General features: G+C 39.9%; 1 protein-coding gene across 3 annotated transcripts in view; it reads right to left on the reverse strand.

Annotated features, from left to right (window-relative positions):
* Window positions 1-10,942, reverse strand: part of LOC148060130 (uncharacterized) — a 36,740-nt gene extending 25,798 nt beyond the window's left edge. For all 3 annotated transcript variants that reach the window (XM_087779441.1, XM_087779438.1, XM_087779439.1), the window contains exons 1-2: window positions 10,679-10,942; window positions 10,525-10,603 (exon numbers count right to left, since the gene is read on the reverse strand). The gene's annotated coding sequence lies outside the window, so the exon portion shown is untranslated. The remainder of the gene's footprint in view (window positions 1-10,524; window positions 10,604-10,678) is intronic.
* Window positions 10,943-11,743: the final 801 nt, after the last annotated feature.

Consider the following 11,743-nt stretch of genomic DNA (forward strand, 5'->3'; position numbering starts at 1 on the left):
AAGATACTGCTGGGTATATAGTGAGAAAGCATTGGTTTTGTTTCATAAACATTCATCATTTCAAGTCATGCCTGGAAAACTTCAGGTCTCCATTAGCACCTTCTGTATGTTTAACTCACATCTAGAGTAGACGTGATGACACGCACACATATGTCGGTTCAATGATTTAAAAGTTTCACAAACAACATCTTGTCGTTGTCAAGAGAAACTCAAACGTCAGCGTGTCAACCACACAGAAACATTGTTTCCAAGGAGGTGGCGAGACGCTACAGCGCAGAAAGGAAGTGGTAGATGAGCAACTTTCAAATGCACTCAGATTCTGCAACGGCTTTCGCTGCTGCTCTACTTTCCAGATAACATCAGAGAGAATCTCACGCTTGTTTGATTGACAGACATGGCTTCAAGTTAGAGGTGCTGATCCTCATTCCTGACAAAACAAACTGCTGGGAAAAATCCTTAACTTAATATATCAGTCGACGAAGTCATTTAGTGTCGTTAACAGATGTAGTTCTAGTCGTTGACATTTCACTGTATTTGAAACTCAAGAGTTGCTGCATTCTTCAGTTTGACCAGCAGGAGTGAATATTCTTGTTTGTCTCCGGCATTAGAAGATAAACAACAAACATCAGCTGCTTAAAAACCAACACAAACAAACAAGTATTAACCCATTTGTTGTGTAGTTCAGTCAGAATACAAAACATTTCTCAAATAATTCATTTGAAATGTTCAATGAAATGGCCAAGATGATGCTGTATAGATATTGTAAAACAAACAAATGAAGTGTTGCAGTAGGAAGGATCCAGATGGTGTAATGAAGGTTAACTCCAGCAGGTGGAGTAATTACTCTTTTGCATATACACTCTTAAAGTGTCCTGAATCTGCTTTTACAACAATAATCTGATTAAAAAAAATTACTTCCTTGGTAACCGTGGTTAAGAATTAAATCCTCGGTCTGTGGATCTATGAAGCAAAGTGAAAGTGCAAACATCAGCTTCAATCATGTAACTTTGGACAGCGACGCTTCAGAGGCTTCATCATGTGACAGGAAGTGCTCATCAAGATCCTGGATCTGGAGCCAGAGTGATCACAGCTCAACATGTTCTCAGCTCTGGTCCTCACGATGCTCCTGCTTCTCACTGCAGGTTCACCACTTCTTCACTTCCACCTTCTCTGTGTGTCTGCTGAGGATCCCAGTGTTCCAGGGAGCAGCGCTGCAGTGCAGCAGCCTGCTGAACTACTGCTGCACGTGGGTCACACTACTGACATACAATGTCAAGCAAGTGGTCTAGGAAGCTTTACGGATATGTTGTGGCATTATCAGATGACAAGAGGAGAACTGGCATTATTTCTCCGGATGCACAACTGGGGTATGAGACAAGAAAATTTTCGCCTTGATAAAGTTGAAGGAAAGATGCCATTTTCAGACAGAGGAGTGTTAACAGTGAAGAACCTGCAGCCAAATGATTCTGGAGTTTATTTTTGCTCATTTCTTACCACGGTGACACAAAAGTTGGCCAGGATACACAAAAACAACACACGTGTGCAGCAGACCACAAACACTCCGCAGCATCTGAGCTCACAACCAAGTCAATCACTGATCAGTTTATCAGTCTTTTCACTCTTTAAATCCACAAAATTCTTTCACTCAACGTCACAATATGGTCGACTGACTTCTAAGCTTCCATCACACACTTTTCTCTGTATGTTTTTACTTTGTGTGCGTCAGCGTCCACACTTTCTGACCAAGACATGATTCCTCTCTATACATTTAATGATAGATGCTGTCAATCAAACATGAACTATTGTTATTTTCATTTTCACAAAAGTGTAGAGAAACGTTTGGTAACTCTACAAAAGCTTGCAGAAGACAATTGCACAGAGGTCAACAAGGACGCTAGTGAAGAGAGTATTTTGTTCCACACATGAGGGGCTGACAAACAATTAGCTTGAGATCAAGAAACCAACAATCATTCGCTTCCATCTAGAATCTGAAACTTTAAAAACAACCACGATAATAGTCAGTTCATTTTTACATAAACTTGTAGCAGCATTTCTCACATTTCTTTTCAGTGCAAAACAGGATAAAGGCCCAATTTTCACCATCATCACAAGTATTTGACAAATACTAGCAGTTGTTTACTCACAAGGCTTTGATATACTTTACTATTATATCACTTTATACAAACAGAGTCAATATTTTTACTCAACATGTGTTGATCACACTGAAGCGAGACGATCAGAGGGTTACAACGTTTACAACCTGGGGTGTAAGTCTGGATCAGATCACTGATGGAAGGTCTGACCATGAATAGATCTGAAAGTAAGAACCAGGATTTTAAAATGATCCTGAAAGAAACTGGCAGCCAGTGAAGAGTTTTAAGGATCAGAGAAATGCGAGTTCTTCTACTAGAGCGGCTCAGAATTCTGGCTGCAGAGTTTTGTATGAACTGCAGGCGAGACGATCCTTCTTGTTTAGACACAAAATAAACTGTTACAATAGTTAAACTTGAAGACACAAACGCATGGATTATAATTATATAATAGAACGTAATAAAATATTAATAAAGTCCACCAGACCTCTTGGTGAAAGTGGGGAATGAGGACCAGCTGGTCTGTAACCACCAGAAAGGGGACTAGAGATCAATGCACAAAAATCTCAAGTTTTTAGTTTTAATCAAGTCTAATCTGTTTTCTGAACATCAGAACCAGTGGTTTTTGATCGAAGACACGTGACCCTCGGTTGTATCATCAAATGAACGTCCCTGAAAAGACTAAATAATTATGAGTATTAAGATATGAAAGTTAAAGTAAAGTTCTGACTTTTGATTCAGACTTTATTGGTAACTGTGTTTAAGAATTAAATCCTCTCGGTCTGTGGATCTATGAAGCAAAGTGAAAGTGCAAACATCAGCTTCAATCATGTAACTTTGGACAGCGACGCTTCAGAGGCTTCATCATGTGACAGGAAGTGCTCATCAAGATCCTGGATCTGGAGCCAGAGTGATCACAGCTCAACATGTTCTCAGCTCTGGTCCTCACGATGCTCCTGCTTCTCACTGCAGGTTCACCACTTCTTCACTTCCACCTTCTCTGTGTGTCTGCTGAGGATCCCAGTGTTCCAGGGAGCAGCGCTGCAGTGCAGCAGCCTGCTGAACTACTGCTGCACGTGGGTCACACTACTGACATACAATGTCAAGCAAGTGGTCTAGGAAGCTTTTCCTCAATGGTGTGGCATTATCAGTCGACAAGAGAACAACTGGCATTAATTCTCCGGGTGAACAACTGGGGTACGGGCCCAGTAAATAATCGCCTTGATAAAGTTGAAGCAAAGATGCCATTTTCAAACACAGGAGTGTTAACAGTGAAGAACCTGCAGCCAAATGATTCTGGAGTTTATTTTTGCTCATTTCTTACCACGGTGACACAAAAGTTTGCCAGGATACACAAAAACAACACACGTGTGCAGCAGACCACAAACACTCCGCAGCATCTGAGCTCACAACCAAGTCAATCACTGATCAGTTTATCAGTGTTTTCACTCTTTAAATCCACAAAATTCTTTCACTCAACTTCACAATATGGTCGACTGACTTCTAAGCTTCCATCACACACTTTTCTCTGTATGTTTTTACTTTGTGTGCGTCAGCGTCCACACTTTCTGACCAAGACATGATTCCTCTCTATACATATAATGATAGATGCTGTCAATCAAACATGAACTATTATTATTTTCATTTTCACAAAAGTGTAGAGAAACGTTTGGTAACTCTACAAAAGCTTGCAGAAGACAATTGCACAGAGGTCAACAAGGACGCTAGTGAAGAGAGTATTTTGTTCCACACATGAGGGGCTGACAAACAATTAGCTTCATTTTTACATAAACTTGTAGCAGCATTTCTCACATTTCTTTTCAGTGCAAAACAGGATAAAGGCCCAATTTTCAACATCATCACAAGTATTTGACAAATACTAGCAGTTGTTTACTCACAAGGCTTTGATATACTTTACTATTATATCACTTTATACAAACAGAGTCAATATTTTTACTCAACATGTGGGTTTAAAAAGTTGACTTGCAGGTTAATATCAGTTTGAACAGTGTCAAATAAAACCTAAGCGGGTCAAGTCTGAGGATATATTCAGGACTTGTTTTCGTAAACGAGGAGGAGTTTGTGTTGATCACACTGAAGCGAGACGATCAGAGGGTTACAACGTTTACAGCCTGGGGTGTAAGTCTGGATCAGATCACTGATGGAAGGTCTGACCATGAATAGATCTGAAAGTAAGAACCAGAATTTTAAAATGGATCCTAAAAGAAACTGGCAGCCAGTGAAGAGTTTTAAGGATCTGATAAATGTGAGTTCTCCTACTAGAGCGGCTCAGAATTCTGGCTGCAGAGTTTTGTATGAACTGCAGGCGAGACGATCCTTCTTGTTTAGACAACAAAATAAACTGTTATAAAACGATTAAAACTAGTCCGTTTCTGTCGCTCCAACACGACGTCACGTCCGGGTCTTAATACTTTGCTTTATGGAGAGAAAAGGTCAAAATGCAGAGTGTACGGTCGTTTATTCGCCGCTTCAAGTCAAACAAACATACAAACTTTTACGATCGATCGGACTCGCTCTTTGCCGGCAGCTGTACAGGTCGATAGCTCCGGGAAAGACGGTCTTGGGTTATGGGTCGTCTCTACATTTAAGGGAAAGTTTCCTGTCCAGGGGGCGTCTGTTCCGGGGCAGTGGTTCTTTGATGTTAGTTGCGGTTTCGAGTCACCTGGAGAGCAACATCCTTGCTTCCCTGTTGTGTGGGCGGATTCCTTTGTCTTCCAGCCCCCCTCTTTTGGGTGTGTTCCGTGTTGCCCTTTTGTTTCACGTCCACAGGTGTGAACAGAGCAGACAGACAGTCCTTCATTAAATCGCTGAATAATCTCTAGTCTGTTTCAAGCTACCCTTGACACAGTGTATATCAGTATGAAAGTGAAATGTTGGTTGTGAATGTGTATTTAAACGTTTAAGCTCTTAGATGAGGCTAGTATTTTATACTCTATATTTTGATCATCTTTTTAGCATTAATTTAACTTATGGCATATACGTATAGTGTAGAATAATTTCCAATCTAACAGTTACAATAGTTAAACTTGAAGACACAAACGCATGGATTATAAGTTTATAATAGAAAGTAATAAAATATTAATAAAGTCCACCAGACCTCTTGGTGAAAGTGGGGAATGAGGACCAGCTGGTCTGTAACCACCAGAAAGGGGACTAGAGATCAATGCACACAAATCTCAAGTTTTTAGTTTTAATCAAGTCTAATCTGTTTTCTGAACATCAGAACCAGTGGTTTTTAATCGGAGACACGTGACCCTCGGTTGTATCATCAAATGAACGTCCCTGAAAAGACTAAATAATTATGAGTATTAAGATATGAAAGTTAGAGTAAAGTTCTGACTTTTGATTCAGACTTTATTGGTAACTGTGTTTAAGAATTAAATCCTCTCGGTCTGTGGATCTATGAAGCAAAGTGAAAGTGCAAACATCAGCTTCAATCATGTAACTTTGGACAGCGACGCTTCAGAGGCTTCATCATGTGACAGGAAGTGCTCATCAAGATCCTGGATCTGGAGCCAGAGTGATCACAGCTCAACATGTTCTCAGCTCTGGTCCTCACGATGCTCCTGCTTCTCACTGCAGGTTCACCACTTCTTCACTTCCACCTTCTCTGTGTGTCTGCTGAGGATCCCAGTGTTCCAGGGAGCAGCGCTGCAGTGCAGCAGCCTGCTGAACTACTGCTGCACGTGGGTCACACTACTGACATACAATGTCAAGCAAGTGGTCTAGGAAGCTTTACGGATATGTTGTGGCATTATCAGATGACAAGAGGAGAACTGGCATTATTTCTCCGGATGCACAACTGGGGTACGAGACAAGAAAATTATCGCCCTGATAAAGTTGAAGCAAAGATGCCATTTTCAGACAAAGGAGTGTTAACAGTGAAGAACCTGCAGCCAAATGATTCTGGAGTTTATTTTTGCTCATTTCTTACCACGGTGACACAAAAGTTTGCCAGGATACACAAAAACAACACACGTGTGCAGCAGACCACAAACACTCCGCAGCATCTGAGCTCACAACCAAGTCAATCACTGATCAGTTTATCAGTCTTTTCACTCTTTAAATCCACAAAATTCTTTCACTCAACTTCACAATATGGTCGACTGACTTCTAAGCTTCCATCACACACTTTTCTCTGTATGTTTTTACTTTGTGTGCGTCAGCGTCCACACTTTCTGACCAAGACATGATTCCTCTCTATACATTTAATGATAGATGCTGTCAATCAAACATGAACTATTATTATTTTCATTTTCACAAAAGTGTAGAGAAACGTTTGGTAACTCTACAAAAGCTTGCAGAAGACAATTGCACAGAGGTCAACAAGGACGCTAGTGAAGAGAGTATTTTGTTCCACACATGAGGGGCTGACAAACAATTAGCTTGAGATCAAGAGACCAACAATCATTCGCTTCCATCTAGAATTGGAAACTTTAAAAACAACCACGATAATAGTCAGTTCATTTTTACATAAACTTGTAGCAGCATTTCTCACATTTCTTTTCAGTGCAAAACAGGATAAAGTCCCAATTTTCACCATCATCACAAGTATTTGACAAATACTAGCAGTTGTTTACTCACAAGGCTTTGATATACTTTACTATTATATCACTTTATACAAACAGAGTCAATATTTTTACTCAACATGTGTTGATCACACTGAAGCGAGACGATCAGAGGGTTACAACGTTTACAACCTGGGGTGTAAGTCTGGATCAGATCACTGATGGAAGGTCTGACCATGAATAGATCTGAAAGTAAGAACCAGGATTTTAAAATGGATCCTAAAAGAAACTGGCAGCCAGTGAAGAGTTTGAAGGATCTGGGAAATGTGAGTTCTTCTACTAGAGTGGCTCAGAATTCTGGCTGCAGAGTTTTGTATGAACTGCAGGCGAGACGATCCTTCTTGTTTAGACACAAAATAAACAGTTACAATAGTTAAACTTGAAGACACAAACGCATGGATTATAATTATATAATAGAATGTAATAAAATATTAATAAAGTCCACCAGACCTCTTGGTGAAAGTGGGGAATGAGGACCAGCTGGTCTGTAACCACCAGAAAGGGGACTAGAGATCAATGCACAAAAATCTCAAGTCTTTAGTTTTAATCAAGTCTAATCTGTTTTCTGAACGTCAGAACCAGTGGTTTTTAATCAAAGACACGTGACCCTCGGTTGTATCATCAAATGAACGTCCCTGAAAAGACTAAATAGTTATGAGTATTAAGATATGAAAGTTAAAGTAAAGTTCTGACTTTTGATTCAGACTTTATTGGTAACCGTGGTTAAGAATTAAATCCTCTCGGTCTGTGGATCTATGAAGAAAAGTGAAAGTGCAAACATCAGCTTCAATCATGTAACTTTGGACAGCGACGCTTCAGAGGCTTCATCATGTGACAGGAAGTGCTCATCAAGATCCTGGATCTGGAGCCAGAGTGATCACAGCTCAACATGTTCTCAGCTCTGGTCCTCACGATGCTCCTGCTTCTCACTGCAGGTTCACCACTTCTTCACTTCCACCTTCTCTGTGTGTCTGCTGAGGATCCCAGTGTTCCAGGGAGCAGCGCTGCAGTGCAGCAGCCTGCTGAACTACTGCTGCACGTGGGTCACACTACTGACATACAATGTCAAGCAAGTGGTCTAGGAAGCTTTACGGATATGTTGTGGCATTATCAGTCGACAAGAGAACAACTGACATTAGTGGTTCGGCTACATTTCCTGGAAATCCGATATCCGAATTATCGCCCTGATAAAGTTGAAGCAAAGATGCCATTTTCAGACAGAGGAGTGTTAACAGTGAAGAACCTGCAGCCAAATGATTCTGGAGTTTATTTTTGCTCATTTCTTACCACGGTGACACAAAAGTTTGCCAGGATACACAAAAACAACACACGTGTGCAGCAGACCACAAACACTCCACAGCATCTGAGCTCACAACCAAGTCAATCACTGATCAGTTTATCAGTCTTTTCACTCTTTAAATCCACAAAATTCTTTCACTCAACTTCACAATATGGTCGACTGACTTCTAAGCTTCCATCACACACTTTTCTCTGTATGTTTTTACTTTGTGTGCGTCAGCGTCCACACTTTCTGACCAAGACATGATTCCTCTCTATACATTTAATGATAGATGCTGTCAATCAAACATGAACTATTGTTATTTTCATTTTCACAAAAGTGTAGAGAAACGTTTGGTAACTCTACAAAAGCTTGCAGAAGACAATTGCACAGAGGTCAACAAGGACGCTAGTGAAGAGAGTATTTTGTTCCACACATGAGGGGATGACAAACAGTTAGCTTGAGATCAAGAGACCAACAATCATTCGCTTCCATCTAGAATTGGAAACTTTAAAAACAACCACGATAATAGTCAGTTCATTTTTACATAAACTTGTAGCAGCATTTCTCACATTTCTTTTCAGTGCAAAACAGGATAAAGGCCCAATTTTCAACATCATCACAAGTATTTGACAAATACTAGCAGTTGTTTACTCACAAGGCTTTGATATACTTTACTATTATATCACTTTATACAAACAGAGTCAATATTTTTACTCAACATGTGTTGATCACACTGAAGCGAGACGATCAGAGGGTTACAACGTTTACAACCTGGGGTGTAAGTCTGGATCAGATCACTGATGGAAGGTCTGACCATGAATTGATCTGAAAGTAAGAACCAGGATTTTAAAATGATCCTGAAAGAAACTGGCAGCCAGTGAAGAGTTTTAAGGATCGGGGAAATGCGAGTTCTTCTACTAGAGCCGGTCAGAATTCTGGCTGCAGAGTTTTGTATGAACTGCAGGCGAGACGATCCTTCTTGTTTAGACAACAAAATAAACTGTTACAATAGTTAAACTTGAAGACACAAACGCATGGATTATAATTATATAATAGAACGTAATAAAATATTAATAAAGTCCACCAGACCTCTTGGTGAAAGTGGGGAATGAGGACCAGCTGGTCTGTAACCACCAGAAAGGGGACTAGAGATCAATGCACAAAAATCTCAAGTTTTTAGTTTTAATCAAATCTAATCTGTTTTCTGAACATCTGAACCAGTGGTTTTTGATCGAAGACACGTGACCCTCGGTTGTATCATCAAATGAACGTCCCTGAAAAGACTAAATAATTATGAGTATTAAGATATGAAAGTTAAAGTAAAGTTCTGACTTTTGATTCAGACTTTATTGGTAACTGTGTTTAAGAATTAAATCCTCTCGGTCTGTGGATCTATGAAGCAAAGTGAAAGTGCAAACATCAGCTTCAATCATGTAACTTTGGACAGCGACGCTTCAGAGGCTTCATCATGTGACAGGAAGTGCTCATCAAGATCCTGGATCTGGAGCCAGAGTGATCACAGCTCAACATGTTCTCAGCTCTGGTCCTCACGATGCTCCTGCTTCTCACTGCAGGTTCACCACTTCTTCACTTCCACCTTCTCTGTGTGTCTGCTGAGGATCCCAGTGTTCCAGGGAGCAGCGCTGCAGTGCAGCAGCCTGCTGAACTACTGCTGCACGTGGGTCACACTACTGACATACAATGTCAAGCAAGTGGTCAAGGAGGCTTTTTCAAAATGTTGTGGTATTATCAGTCGACAAGAGAACAACTGACATTAGTGGTTCGGATACATATCCTGGATCTCAGATATCCGAATTATCGCCCTGATAAAGTTGAAGCAAAGATGTTATTTTCAGACAGAGGAGTGTTAACAGTGAAGAACCTGCAGCCAAATGATTCTGGAGTTTACTTGTGCTCATTTCTTACCACGGTGACACAAAAGTTTGCCAGGATACACAAAAACAACACACGTGTGCAGCAGACCACAAACACTCCGCAGCATCTGAGCTCACAACCAAGTCAATCACTGATCAGTTTATCAGTCTTTTCACTCTTTAAATCCACAAAATTCTTTCACTCAACTTCACAATATGGTCGACTGACTTCTAAGCTTCCATCCATGTGCGTCTTTCTGACAAAGACATGATTTCAACACTTTTTGACGGAGGCTGTCAATCATGAGTCTCATTTTTGTCCAATATACGTCATTGAAAAGACCAAATCATTTTGTAAAACTATGAAAGTTGCAAGAAAAACTATTGAATAGGATTAAATATTATGAATACAAGACAACAACTGTTCACAGTTACCAATATAAAAACAACTCTGCCTTTCAATCCCAAACATGTATGAAAAAGTATTTTTGATTTCAGCAAATATACTTTAGATTTGTATTTATAAATAAACATCATCCAGACCTCAAGAGGATTAATACGTGTCAAACATGAGGGACATTTCAAGAGACGTGTTGAAAAACCAGGTTCGATGTGTAGCGATTTATTATTTTCAATGAGGTAAATACTGCACTTGAACGACGAAACTGATTTAAAAGGATTTGACTCACCTGCTCAACACGACGCTTCACATTGACGTCATACTATGGCGACCCCTGAACCCTTCTACGGCTCGTACAGGCTGACTTCCTATGTGCAGGTCAACAAAACACGCAATGAGTACTTTTTCATAAATGTTTACTAGTTTCCTTGACAAGAACTTACTCGACGATCCGCCTCTTCACTGGACTAGCCTTCACTTGTTAGCCTTCATGCTAGCCTTCATGCTAGCCTTCACTTGTTAGCCTCCATGCTAGCCTCCATGCTAGCCTCCAGGTGACTCTTACTAGCGCTCCTTGAGCTTCACAGTCACCGCATGAATCCTTGTTAAACTCGTTTTTTTCAACCTTAATGTCAAAACACTTTTATGTTTTATATTTTCTCTTCATAGCAGTTGGTAAACAATGTTGTGGCGTTTCCGCGCCACTTCTGTCTGGCCACGCCCTTCAATCAGGCCACCTGAGAGGCTGGAGCCTGATTGGCCATCGAGCTTGATTGACACCGTGAATGAAACGTTCAATTTAAAAAAACAACAACATTAAATCAAATCAACTTCAAAATAACACAAAATAAAATCGCTCAAACAAACGTGTAAATAATAAAATGACGATCTACTATTTTAAAATAAAACGCTTGTTGTTTTATTATAGAAAATATTCTCATATTAATCCCGTTTAAACAGACCGGAAGTCAAATGCATCACTTTTTTTTCTTTTTTTATATCAACTTTATTGTAAACTTCCTGTTAATACAGCGCGATTCAAACCATACGATTATAAAGATGTACAAAATAAAACGTATTTACTAAACTAACACTAGCAGGTGCAGTATACGTTTAAGTAAATATCTTAAGTTAATGCCAGCGTTAATGGTCGTCCATGTCTTTTGTTTGGTCAAAGGTTTTTAAAAGCATTGTTGCTACTCAATAAAAAAAACGGATTTAGAATATTTTTATTTATTATTCAAGTTTGTCGATATGAAATTAGGTTTTATTATTATTACTAGGTTAATAATAAAATATGTAAGAGAAACAAAACGTATTTCAGAGAAAAACGACCGCTGGTAAAGATGACTCACTTCCTGTCACATGACGTTGTGCTCATCGTACTAGTCTCTGGGTCGAAGAGACAGATCTTCTGCATGATGGTTGTTCAGAGCCTGTGTTTGCTGGTTCTGCTCCACTCTGGTGCTGCAGGTCTCAGTGTCAACCTTCTCCAGTCGGAGGATCTA

The sequence above is a fragment of the Callionymus lyra genome, chromosome 18, assembly GCF_982586985.1.
Source record: "Callionymus lyra chromosome 18, fCalLyr1.hap1.1, whole genome shotgun sequence".
Classification (NCBI taxonomy): domain Eukaryota; kingdom Metazoa; phylum Chordata; class Actinopteri; order Syngnathiformes; family Callionymidae; genus Callionymus; species Callionymus lyra.